The sequence below is a fragment of the Denticeps clupeoides genome, chromosome 15 (assembly GCF_900700375.1).
Source record: "Denticeps clupeoides chromosome 15, fDenClu1.1, whole genome shotgun sequence".
Taxonomy (NCBI): domain Eukaryota; kingdom Metazoa; phylum Chordata; class Actinopteri; order Clupeiformes; family Denticipitidae; genus Denticeps; species Denticeps clupeoides.
Genome location: NC_041721.1, coordinates 1739733 through 1753453, shown reverse-complemented (window position 1 = coordinate 1753453; position 13721 = coordinate 1739733). Strand labels below are relative to the sequence as shown.

The following is a 13721-nucleotide window of genomic DNA, read 5'->3' as shown; positions in this document are numbered from 1 at the left end:
AGTATTTAACACGAGTCCAACACTAACACACACACATGCGCACACACTGCACAAAAAAAAATAAAAATGCTAATAATTTTTTCTTCTTCTAGCACTTAACAATCTCCGAGCATGCTCTTTGCTGACAAGTTGGGCCTTATCAGGGCTCTTAGTTTTGTAAACTCAAAATCTGTTAGTCGCTTTGGATAAAAGCGTCTGCAAAATAAAGTAAAGTAAAGTAAAGTAAAGGTGATGCATTTTTATTATCGTGAGAGAGATGCTGAAAATGGATGCTGAGGAGGTGAATCGGAGGCTCGAGTCCTGTTCCTGTCACAGTAAATTGGGCTCGTCAGGTCGGGTCAGGCCCGACTTTACAGCTCCACAGCGCATACTGCACCAGCGCAGCCCCCAAAGCCCGATGGGACGAGCCACGCTGTCGTGGTGGATGTCTGCGGATCCACGGAAGATCTCGCGCAGTCTGTCTGGGCGAGTTTGCCCAACTTCCGAACTCATTATATTAACCTCGTCCTCCCGAGGACAGAGCGCTGATCTCCGACATTTCCTGATCGGCTCCGTTGGAAGCCTCCTCCTCCTTTTTTATTTTTTTTGTTGTTGCCGGGAGTAGATTACACACGAGAGGATTTACGTCCCAGAGCCCCGTCTGTAGCTCTCGGGCTCCCCACCTGCCCTGGTGGCGTGTCCTCGAGGACTCGTACCCGTGGACTCGTACCCGCCCCGGGCCGCGCTGGCGATCATCTCCAGTTATTTCTGAGCCGCGAGCGTTAAAAGGGAAGAGGCGACGTGTGAACTTCCTTTCTGCTGAAATAAAAGAGGCAGGTTTGCATGCAGACCCCCCCCCCCGTTGGTGGCATGCTTGGCTGTCAGGAGCGCGGCGGCGGCGGCGGCTCCATCTGTGCCGGGAGCGTGGGTGCCTGGCACGTCCCCCCGCCGTCTCCTGGAAAGCCTCGGCCTGCCGGACGGGAGTGGCCACACTGCGCCGGGGAAATAGGATTATATTTTATGGCGATATATATATTTCTTTTCCTCCACCGCCGACAGTAGTTGTGCCAAGCGAACGTGTGTTACGGGATTAGGCCGAGCGGCGGAAATCTATACGATGCTGACTGGTCAGTGGGTTTTTGAGACTTGCCCAGCACAATCTGTGATTCATGCGCCCTCGGGGACGCTACGCCTGCCAGGATTCCAGAGAAGAAGAGGGGACCGCTTCCCAAATTGTGTCCCTCTTTGCAGCTCGGTGTCTGGATTGTGTGTCAGGAGATAAGTCACACCAATCGCTGATGGATGACAACAGTCATTACGTCCCCTGTTCTGCTGCTCTGCAGCTCAGAGTTTTTATATTTCTACATTTTATCCTTATGCTGGTTTGCAATGTGGACGCTCGTAATCAAACCCGGAGCAGGGCCTTTAAGGACATTCTTAGGAAGCGAGTTTTACATGGGAGGAGCCTGATGATTGACAGCTCTCGTTCACAATGAAAATATCATTACAGCAAAATATTGCAATATCTTTGTGTACAAGTGTAGTCCAGTGGGTGGAGCCGTCGAGCGCTTTCTTTAGTGAGGTCGGCCGAGATGAGAATCATCTCCACTCCTGTAGGTGGCGCTGTACAGATGGCGAAACATGACTGAGCGATCACAGCACCTTGCCTTTCAGCTCTGTCTTTCCGTTTCCTGTGAACTGCGGAACATCGCAATATGTACAGTATCGCAATATAATCGTACCATGATCCATTCATCGTGAAGCGTACCGCATCGTCACGTCATGCCAATACACACACACACAACGGTCAAAAAAAAATTGTAATGCAGAGATGACCTTTGACCTTATACTAGAATAAATGCCCAAGACCAATTAGAAAATCTTGCCTAGAATTAGAACGAAGGAAAGATGGAACTGTAGCACATATTTCTACTGTTCGGCGTGACGTAAAATGTGGGAAATCTGGCGGCATTTTCCTTCCTTCGTTTTTCCTGATTATTGGACATGACTAATTGGCACACGTGTTCATACATACTGAATATCAGGGGTGTGCAAAAAGAATCGATTCACAAACGAATCCCGATTTTATCTCTACCGATTCGCAATTGATTCACACAGGATACAAAATCATATTCACATTTCCCATCTTGTAACGGCGCCAGTTTAGTTGTTTTTCCAGATTGGAGTTTGCCAGTCCTGTAGATGGCGCTATGCTGGTTTCTGCTCAGACAGTAATCCCTGGTGTGAATAAGAAGAAAGTGGGAGAATGCAATGGAAAAGAGGCAGACGTTTTGGGCACATTTTTGTCAAGAAAGAGATTGATAAAATATGCAAGCTTTGTAAAGTTTGGGTAAAAAGAAAATGTTCACAATGAATTAATATTTCGGACGTTCCACTTGTTGCAGCACTTTTATTTATTCTGATAATGGAACTTTACCACCAAATATAGCAGCTCTTATTTGGTTTTATTTAATTTACTTTTATCTTAAAGTGTCAATTTATGTTGTTTCATTTAATTTCACTGATGGAAAATAAAAAATAATGAACATTTTGAATCGAGGATCTTTTTGAATCGCGAGCCCAAGAATCAAAATGTAATCGTGACATTATCGCTAGGGAATATTATATTTCCATGTTCATCAGGCCGTCGTCAGATTGTCACATGCCAGTACAAGTGGGGTTGAAAAGCCCCGTTACCGACCCAGGAGTCGCCCCGGCCCGAGGCTATGAAATGACGCGCCGCCGTCTTATCTGCCCCCGTCCCTCCATCAACCCCCCCCGGCCTCAGCGGTGCGGCCCGGGGATGAAGATGAAGGCCGGCTGCGGCGGAGGAAGGGTAATCGATGAAAGGCAGCCCCCGCCGCCCCGATCCTGCGGGGCCCCGAGAGTGGAGTTGATGAAACAGATCACAATCGAGGGGCCGGGCCGAGGACTTTGATGAAGTCCCCATGACAGCGCGGGACGGGCTTGAAGGATTTGATAAGCGCGGCCGCCGCTCTCGTCTCTGCGCTGGACTCGGGGAGCGCGTAATCAATCCTCCCGGTCTAATTCCGGGGGTGCGTACGGGGGGCAGGCCAGACCCATCCTTTAAGACAGCGGGTGGGGTTGACGGGACGCGTCAAGGCCGCGCCTCGGCCGCGGCTTCCATTTATTCGCTCGGCCCTGCACGCCCGAGCATGCTGGGAGATCCGGCCTCTGTTCTTTATCAACAGAAGGCCAGGTGCATCCTGGGAGGCCCGGGCCCGGGCCCGTTCTTTATCAGCGCGCGGACAGCCGCGTCCCGGCCTGGCGGATCAGAGGTGTCCCGGTGAAGGGAATGGCGCCCGGCATTCCTGCGGGACGGAGCTGCCTTCCACATCAAAGCCTCGCCTGGCCGCGGCGCCAAGCTGCCAAACACACACACTAATGACCAGGACCCCAGTCCTGGCACATGCGGCAGTCACGGCGCAAGAGCCGTAATTGCGGGCCGAGACCGGCGCGTTTTTTACCGCCTGGTACACGGTGAAAGCGGAGGGCGCACTGCGGCGCTTCCTCCAGTCCGCTCTTCTCCTGACAGCAGGCGGTTTCTGCCACCGTAATTACCGCAGGTATTTAAGCTGCACGACTGGGCACATTAGTCTAAGGGCTGTTGGGCGCCAGGCGGCTTGGGATCTCCGCGAGCGCCGCTGCGTGGCTCCTAATCGAACCCACAAAAACGAATCCAACTTCGATTCACAGGTTTAATGTTCCTTTATTCATATAAGGAACGCACCATCACCCTTAGTGAGCAGTGTGCAGCCTCGAAAGGCGCCCGGGGTTCGGGATTTGAACCCAGAACCTTCTAAATCCCCTCTAGGCCACCACTGCGCCTTGTTTTATTTATTCGATTTTATTCTAATGAACCTTTTCTAACTCAACCTGGTGTTGTTTGTCATTTCGTCGGGCATCTCCTTCCTGAGTGGCTTAAGTTGACCATAAAAAAACCGCATGGTGCCAGTCCGGCTTCCCTCATTATGGCTTTTCGGACATTTTGAGCTCAGTTTTTCCTCTATTGGCCATGTCCCATTCTGAACACTAGCGCACTTCCTAGTGTACCAAGGCGGCAGCAGAGGATTTTAATGTAAAAAACCATCATCTGCTGGCATGGGCTGGAAGTGGAATGTTTAAAGGGGAGTTTTCCGTGTCACATAGACAAATATAAAACAGCGGCTCATTGTTCTTGATGAATTTTAATGTTATGCCTGCAGGCCCTGAAATTCACCCCTTTATATTCATTTCCTATCGGAAGCTTAACGTTACACCGTTCCTGTGGCGGAGCATTTGAATATCTTGCAGACGAGGGCCCGCATACAGACCCGCTCCTGCGATAGGGCCCCGGTTTTCTGCGGAAAAAAAAATTCATATCTACAAAGCATAAAAAGGAAAAGTTTTTAATACAGGGCATTACATTTGCAGTGCGAAGTATAAAAAAACATGCATGCGAAACACCAACTAACTAGCAGAAGCAGCCACGAGCCGGAGGAGCAGTTTTCCTACATTATTCATGGGATGCAAAATCCCAAACGCCTCAAAGTTCCAACTTGAACTTGATTGCACTTTGTGGGGAGAGATAAATCCGACATAAATAAAGAAATAAAGAAATAAATAAAGACCATAACACAATGCCGAGGGAGAAAACAAAAAGCAGCGATGGAGAGTTTTCCAGCCATAGATCCCGCACCTACACAAAAGTTAAATTGGGCCACAGGGCCACCAGGGTAGAACATTCCAGGCGAGTTCTTCCTCTGGACGGGCCCGGGTGTGACCCTGGAAAGTCGGGGCTGAAAGACGGCATCTCTCGTGCCGTGTTTTCCCGGAGAGGACCACTTAGGATTCCCTTTGGTGCACTTTGAATATGAAGCAGGGAGCAAAAATTGCAAAAAGCATAATTTGGAGCATTTAGAAAGAAAGCAAACCGCTCGGCTTCTCGCCCGCTCGGAATCGGAAAAGTAAAAATGAAACGATAACAGCGTCCCGTCTGTTTAAGTGGACTGTCGCGAGAGGGCCAGTGATGTATAACCGGAGTAAAGTCGGCGCTGCATTTAATTACGCCGGACGCTCTCCTGCAGGCGCCGTGCGTAATCATTTCACACGCTGCGATATCATCTGCTTAATGCGCTATTTTACCGTACAGTTAAACCTGGGCGATAAATCTCACACCCCCCCCCCTCGCCGCCACTTTAAATAGATGCAGCCGGGAATAATGTGTGCATTCGGAGAGCGCTTCACGGGCCCGGCCAGGGGCGTGTCTGATGGTTCCTTTAGTTTCATTCATGCCGCGTCCCTTCCCATTCCCATCATGCATCTGCATATCAAGTGCTTCTTCGCCGCCGCGCATTAAGGCTGCGGCGTCCAGGTTAGGAAATGGCAGAAATCAGCATCTGCTGCTCATCCCCGGCAGAAATGCATGGACTTTCTTCCCATGCCGGCAAATAAAAATACTTTATATATATATAAAAATATATATGTAAAATCTCTCTCTCTCTCTATCTCTCCCAATCCCGGATTACAGGCCCGTTCCCAAGTTCAGACTCATTATTTGTTTCTTGCCAATTTCTTCGTCCCCGGCTACTTTCCATATGAAACCTTAAGATATTCCGCCGTGGTGCCGGAGGATTTGTTAATTACCGCTTCGACATCTGTCCTCTGCGTAGGCAGGGATTACGGCAGAATATCAGCGGCGGCCTGGTCTCCCGCACAACGCTGATCACAACAGATGTCAAAACAGCCGTATTAATATTTATATGTGCGAGGTTAATATTTATAACCGGGAGGTCATTGCATGTGTCGTGTATTATTGATGCCGCGTATGAATAATGCATGTGTTGCACTGGCGGACGCGTTCCCATCTGCGATCGGACCGGCGTGCCGCGCCGTTAGCGGATATTGATGGGAATTCCTCGCCTGATTTGGGGCGAGGGGTGTGTCGGGGGCGTGGTCTGACAAGCATTTTAAATTAGTTTTTTGCAATTTAAAGTTTTTTCGACCGTTTGGTACTTTTTAAAGAGAGTTCTTGCTAGTGGCCGTCAGTAAACGATGCCTAAATCCCCTGGATGGGGCCTGATTGGTCGGAGAAATTCTCCCCACTCGCCTCCTGACACTGCGTCCCCGAAGCTCAACGAGACGTCCATTTATTTTCAAGCTTTTTATATAGATTTATGGCGGCTGCCTAGCAGGCCTAGCAGGTAACACACTCGATTATGATCCAGAAGACCACAAAGTCCCAGGTTCAACTGTGTCCCTGAGCAAGACACTTAACCCTGAGTGTCCCCAGGGGGACACTGTCCCTGCACCTACTGGTTATAAGGCGCTCTGGATATATATGGTATATGAGGTACGCTGGTCTGATTTCAGACCGATGCAGATCAATCCAATAACACCGTAGCCGCGCCGCATCGGACGGTGACGAATGACGTCGTTAATTTGGGGTCCGCTGCCGAATGTGGGCCACAGGTTCCGCAGTTTACGGGCTGCTTTTTATCTGTTTATTTTTGCGTTGCCGATCGCACCGTCAGGCCTTGGGGAGAAAGTGCCCCTGTTAGCATTTCCACTGTTTATAGCTCCGCATGCACGACAGGGCGGAAAACAAATCGTCCTCCCCTCGGCTTGGCATATCTGGGTGGCGCCAGGTGTGGCGCAGCTCGCTGCGTTGGTTGTGGCGCCGGCCAGCGAGGCGGGATACAAATGTGTTAAGCTGCAAATCGCACCGCGTAAAAATATATTAGCATATGCGTCGGTGGTTAAAGCGGTCCACGTGTGCATGTTCAAACGGTGGGATGCGGATGAAAAATGCTGCACCATTTCCTCATATGCATTCCACATCCTGTTTTTATAAATCATACAGAATCAAGAGGAAACAATCATTCATGCATAATGCACATTTATGCATATATGCATCCCACTCACGGGGTCGTATTTTCCCGGCACTATAGAAATCGTGTTGCGTGCATTTTCGAGTATTTCCATAATTAAATGGGAAGTACGTTTGTACGTTGTAGAGGAGGAAACGAACTACCTGTCCAGACCGTTTTGTTGGTGTGTAATTAGTTCTGACGCCCAGAAGATAGACTTTAATGACAAAGTTTTAAAAGGGGAGGAGCCTGTGTGCATGATTGACACGCCCCCTACTTCCTCATTCTGAAGGATTTAAACCCCCTCCTGTCAATACGTGACATGCCCAGGTGTAGCGCAGGGTCCATCTCCTTGATTTCGCCTCCGTTTCCCTCCGTTCTCTACATTCATAATACCCCTAATACACAAAATGTGACCACGCCCACTACCAACACCAACATGCAGGTTATCAGGCGCTTTAATCAGGGCATCAAAACTATGAATGAACACATGTGGAGTTCTGTACTTAACAAAAAGTGGAGACCTGACCTCCACAGTCACCGGACCTGAACCCAGTCCAGATGGTTTGGGGTGAGCTGGACCCCAACAGGTGCTAAACACCTCTGGGAACTCCTTCAAGACTGTTGGAGAAGCATTTCAGGTGACGACCTCTTGAAGCTCATCGAGAGAATGCCAAGAGTGTGCAAAGCAGAAATCAGAGCAAAGAAACTAGAATATAAAACATGTTTTCACTTATTTCACCTTTTTTTGTTAAGTACAGAACTCCACATGTGTTCATTCATAGTTTAGATGCCTTCAGTGAGAATCTACCAACGTAAATGGTCATGAAAATAAAGAAAACACGTTGAATGAGAAGGTGTCCAGACTTTTGGTCGGTACTGCAGTGCTGGGTAAACATGACCCTTAAGATGGCTTCCCATGAAAACGAGGTTGGTTGCATTCGGTCTGCTGGTGGCGCTCGACCCGTGTTGGAACCGGATCTCTGTCGCTCCGTAATGAGTGTTTCAACCCTGGAGTGCCCTTGTTATAATTCACACGCCACTGTCGGCATCACAAAGACATGCTTTATCACCGCGCTTTAGAAAGAGGGGGGTGGGGCGGGGCTTCAGTCAGCTGCCGGCGGAGCTTAACAAAGCTGCGTTTCCACTGTACAAATGTCTCTCGGCTGAATAAACGCCTTCGGGGCTCATTCCGGGCTCCCTCCGTCACAATGAGCTGGTATCATGTACCCTTTACTCCCACCCGCGCTCGCCACTCTGCCCTCGTGGCCCGCGCCGCCGCTAATGAGCCTGGCGTAGCGGGTCAGACATCCATCACTTCCCGACGGACTTCAGACGCCGAGCATCACTCCCACTCCGAGTTTAATCATCCTCGACGTGACGCGCGGCATATGAACACCACAACCCACATCGTTCTAGAATAAATGACCCCACGCAGCGGCGGGTGTGGCGACGCGCCGCGAAGCAGCTGAAGATCGATAAAACTGCGAGGGGGATTAAAACCAGTAGAGATGAGGATGAATTGTGATATATTTTGTATATTAAAAAAAGCAAAGCCGCAATCCTACATCTGAATGAATGAAATACCTCAAAGGCGGAGGTGGAGGTAGAGGTCCTGCTGCTGGGTCGTTGCCCTCCTACGGCCTCCTCCACATCTCCTGATGTACCGGCCTGTCTCCTGGTAGCACCTCCATGCTCTGGACACGACGCTGACAGACACAGCAAACCTTCTTGCCACAGCTCGCATTGACGTGCCATCCTGGATGAGCTGCACCACCTGAGCCACGTGTGTGGGTTCTAGACCCCGTCTCATGCTACCACCAGAGTGAAAGCACCGCCAGCGTTCAAAAGTGACAAAAAAAGAAGAGAAGAGGTCTGTGGTCACCACCCGCAGGACCACGTCTTTATTGAGGACGTCTTGCTAGTCGCCAGTCATTTCCGGCTGTTGTCTGTTCCATTTGCAGAACAGCATGGAAAACCGATCGTCCATCAGTGTTGCTTCCTAAGTGGACAGTTGGACTTCACCGAAGTGTGATTGACTTGGGAGTTTGATTGTGTTATTTAAGTGGTCCCTTTAAGTGTTTTTTGGGTTTTGTAATTTTTTTTTTTTTTTTGCAGTAAAATGCTACTTTGGTTACAGATTTGATAAAAATGTAAAAAAAATTTTTGGCTTTTTTTTGCACAGTTTATATTAGATTTCATCATTTATCTGCAGCTCATTCTGTGAATTCCAGCAGCTCGTTACACTTTTCTGGACCATCACCACCGCAAGACGGCGGTCACGCGTGCAGCACGTTATACTTGGCTTCAGCTCCACAGCTCCGTTCGCGGCGCGTTATGCGGCGCATGCCGTGCCCACGCTGAAATACTGCGGCCTGTCATTAAAATTTCTTTCTTCTGGTGCGCTGCATTCCAGCGTACAGCAACTTTAAAAAATTCACATTTATTCACAATTACATCAATGTGGCTGTTTTTTTCCAGCTATTGTCCGTCTGGAAGCCGGTGTTCCCAACTCGACCTGCTCTGCGATGCCTGTGTTCGGAATCCCGCTCACGGCAGCAGATGTTCGTAGATTAACTACCACTGATCAACACGTTTGGTCAGGAGTACCAAAGCCACGCTGGCTCGTGGAGACAACTTCCCAGCATGCACTTATCAACAAACCATCACTTTTCTAACAAGGCGTGGACATTTCTGTCCATGGGTCATGCTGCATTTATGCAGGGAACAGGCATTATACATTAAAATACTATATATTAAAACTGATAATAGGACAAAAAAGGAGGTTCATTTTACATGTAAACCTTCAGCTCCAACCAGTTTTCTGTTTTGAGAATCTTGTAGGTTTCTTATAAATCCGTTAAGTTCCGCACTCATTCCAGAAACCGGAAAACCGTGAAGATCTGCAGCAGAGCAGATGCAGCATGCGAGTTTGCAGTTTAATGAACGCTTTTGCCTGGTTGTAAAAATTCTCTCTCGTTCCACTAGTTCTTAACCCTGAATCTCTCATTCGGAGATTCCGAAACGCCTGGTGTCCCGGCCGTGCGGAGTCTCCTCTGAGGAAGACTGTGACCAGCGATTCTTCTCTATGTTCCGGATATAATCGGAAGGACTCCTGACTTCAAATCAATTTCATCTGAGCGTCTGAATCTGGCGAAATACGAACGTGTCCTGACGTTTCCTGATTTACTGCAGTAACGCCATTTTACATCAGTGTGGATGTGAAGTTTGGCGGCCGGGTGACGGAGCGCGTCGGGGACCCGTTATCCGGTCGTAGTCTCCGGCCCTGTCCTCGTTCTCCCGGTGCGAGACGAATGCTCCCGTCTCTTTTAACGTAATACCCGTCCCCGCGTCTGAAGTTCATCGCATTAACAGACTGCCCGTCTGCAGCACTGTCCCCTGTCCCCGCTGTAGGAGACCAGGCTCCGGCTGCGGCGTCCTCTCCTTCCGGTAATGAAGAGCGTGATCAACATGTTCCGCGGCGCGACCTCCACAGGTGTGGGAGGCGCGGCGTTTCCTCACTGTCAGGACGTGAACTGAATCTGTGTCCTGCACCTTTCCTGAACAGAAACGTACCTGCAATGTGTACCAGGGTGCATTTTCCCGCACCGTCCTTTCTCACTTTTCTGCCATGTGTTTTAAGTGAAGTGACACTCATTCTGTCCTCCGCATTTAACCATCGCCCTCGGTGAGCAGTGGGCAGCCGGTGGCTTCCGGTGGCTTCCGATTAGCGGCCCGCTAGGCCACCACTGCCCCGTATTGGGTGGTAGTAGCCTGGGTGGTAGTAGCCTAGTGGGTAACACAGTCGCCTATGAACCAGAAGACCCAGGTTCAAATCCCACTTACTACCATTGTGTCCCTGAGCAAGACACTTAACCCTGAGTTGCTCCAGGGGGGGACTGTCCCTATAACTACTGATTGTAAGTCGCTCTGGATAAGGCCGCCTGATAAATGCTGTAAATGTAAATGTAAATGTATTGCCATTGTGATTGTCATTGTGAAACACCGCAGCACACCCATCACCTTAGTGAGAAGTCAGCAGCCCGGTGACGGTACTTTGCTCAGCCGTTCGGTATCGGAACCGGCAACATTCCGATTGCGGGTCTGCTTCCTTCACCCGCTAGGGCCACCACTGCACAGCACATTTTAGAAAAAGCTTTAAACATAAAGTGCTTAAAGTGAAGTGAATCATCAGTGTGATACACTGCAGCACAGCACACAGTGCCCACAGTGAAATGTGTCCTCTGCATTTAACCCATCACTCTTAGCAGTGGGCACCATGACAGGCGCCCGGGGACCAGTGTGTGGGGACGGTGACTTTGCTCAGTGGCACCTTGGCGGATCGGGATTCGAACCGCCAACCTTCTTATTACGGGGCCGCTTCCTTAACCGCTAGGCCACCACTGCCCCAGCCATCGCTCTTACCTACTTATTCAGATATTTATTGAAATTCATATTGTCATTTTTCATATTGAAATCATCCCACTACTGCGTGATTTATAGGCTGTTGAAAGTTATTCTGGTTTATTCTGGTATCTTGTAATATTATGTTTTCTATGTCCTGTTTGAAGTCTTATATGTCTTGTCTGTGTAGATGGTACGCTTGGTGCAACCTGGTGCATCGTGGTGCCATGTCTTCTCACACGTGGTTGACCGGACCTTCTCGCGGTGTCCCGTAGTCCAGCTATGGCCTTCAGGTAGAGCTGAAATCCCGACCCAGGCCAAGCCCAACAGAACAGAAGCCCGGCTTCCTTGGCGTGGAGGGAAAGGACGTATGTGGGGAGACGAGCGGGTTGGATGTAAAACGTTGAGACGTGTTACACAAGAGCTAAACGTGATGGTGCATCGTTTCCACTCCACCTACTCCACTGGCTCGTTGTTTTCATTATGCGCATGGTCAAGAACGTTCCGCCCATCAGCCTCCGTTTCACCACCTCAGCATCCATTTTCACATCTTTCTTGCGATAATTACAACATGTCACCTGACGATGGTGGCCTAGATTCTAATTAACACTTCATACAAAGGCAACTGAGAAATGACTGGATTTACAGCTCGACCATCAGCACCAGGATGAAGCCCTTCAGTGACATTCTGGACATTGCATACCAGGAACACCCCACAAGACCTGCACTGGAGATGTCTGACCCTCACACTTGTCCAGGTTTCCATTCGCCCCTGGCGACCGGGCCTTCGCGTCCTTCACCTGAGAGTTGGGCTGTGTGTTTTACCGGCTCGGTGTTTGTGTGTTTTCAGGAATGCCGGGGGAACGTGGGACGTGTGAGATGCTGCCTTTGCGCCTCGCTGTAACGTGAACAGCGTCTCGCTGGCTTCCTTGCTCTCTCTCTCTCTCTCTCTCTCCTCACCCTCCACCACGATACTGGCGTTCTGTACTAAACCGGGCGCGGGGATGCGTTAGAAAAACAAGGCTTGCGCGTCGAGCGGCCTCCAGATGAGGGAGCCGTCGCTCGAAACCTCAGATACAGTCGGCATAATCAGCGGCCATGAAGGTATCGCCGCGCGATCTAATCAGGAGAAGCAGGAAATAACATCAGCGGCGTTCTCTCTCTCTCTCTCTCTCTCTCCCCCTCCCTCTCTCGTCTCCACCCGCTCCACCTCCCTCGCTCTCTCGCTCTCGCCACGTCCTCCAGTCAGATGCTAATTTTAAGCGGCAGCTACCATATGAGTCACGGTTCGAAATGCGGAGCTCCCCCTCTCCGTTCGTCTTTGTCCAAGGTTCGTGCTGTCTGTGAGTTCACACACACACACACACACACACACACTCCCGCACCGCTGCAGTATATCATTTCACTGCGTCCTGGACAGTCGGTATTGTGCACGGTGTCCAGTAGAAAATCAATTCGTCACGGGACGACGATGACTCGGGGAAAAGATGGTCACCGTTCACGGCGAAGATTAATGCGAGGGATGACGGACGGGCCACGGCGTGCCGTCGGTGGCCGGGTGGAGCCCGGGACGGGCCGCTAAAGGAAGGTAGAAATGAGTCCCGAGAGACAACAGCAGCCCTCGTCCCCTGCACCGCTGACCAGGGGCTACTGATTGGACGCCGGCGAGGGATCAATCATCCAGCCGGGTTACAGGGACAGCGAGGAAGACGAAGACGTGGCTCTAAACAGTCCCGGGGTTTACAGATTAAAGTCCCTTGACGGTCCAGCCGAATCTCCAGATTAAACCCAAAAAACAAACACCGCAATCCAGTCCCAATTCAGGTCCCTCCCTGGCGTGCGTGTGTGTACAGGTGTGTCCTCATAAATGTCCCCATTAAAACCGGATGATTATGGGGACCGCACAAAAATCACGTTTTAAAGCTGAATTGATACGGAGGATAAATCGAGGGTCGTTCCTCATCACGTTCATGTGAATTGTGTCTCGGGGCGCTTGTGTCGAATATTGGCTTTGCCCAGCGGCCGAATGCTCTTCACTTCACGCTCTTGGGGCTCCTCTGTCGCTGTCTCATCACACGGCGACGGCGGCAGCTCGGTATCTGGCCCCGGAGAAAGTCGTCAGTTCGCCTCAGTTTACGGCCGAGTGACTTCCAGGGCCGCTCCTGCCCGTCCTGCGCCGTGCATTCTAGGAACAGCTGAATGTTGATGTTTCATACCTGATCATTGAGCATTATTCTTATCAAATGGAACTGCGTGTACAGCAACGGAGCCATTTTGATATTTATATATTTTTATATATTTTCATATTTTCTGGAGCTGCCTGGAACGGTCCCAGTTTTCCACTGTTGCATGTGGGCGAGTGTGTGAGCTGCAGTGGGGCGTGTAGGTGTCCGTGAGCAGGATTTGTGGCCCTGGTGTGTGTGTGTGTGTGTGCGTGTGTGTGATGTCCCTGTGCAACAGTGCGTGCGT

At 50.2% G+C, this 13721-nt stretch overlaps 1 protein-coding gene across 2 annotated transcripts in view; it reads right to left on the bottom strand.

Annotated features, from left to right (window-relative positions):
- Nucleotides 1-13721, bottom strand: part of LOC114765377 (chemokine-like protein TAFA-5) — a 55086-nt gene that overhangs the window by 40989 nt on the left and 376 nt on the right. The window lies entirely within an intron of this gene.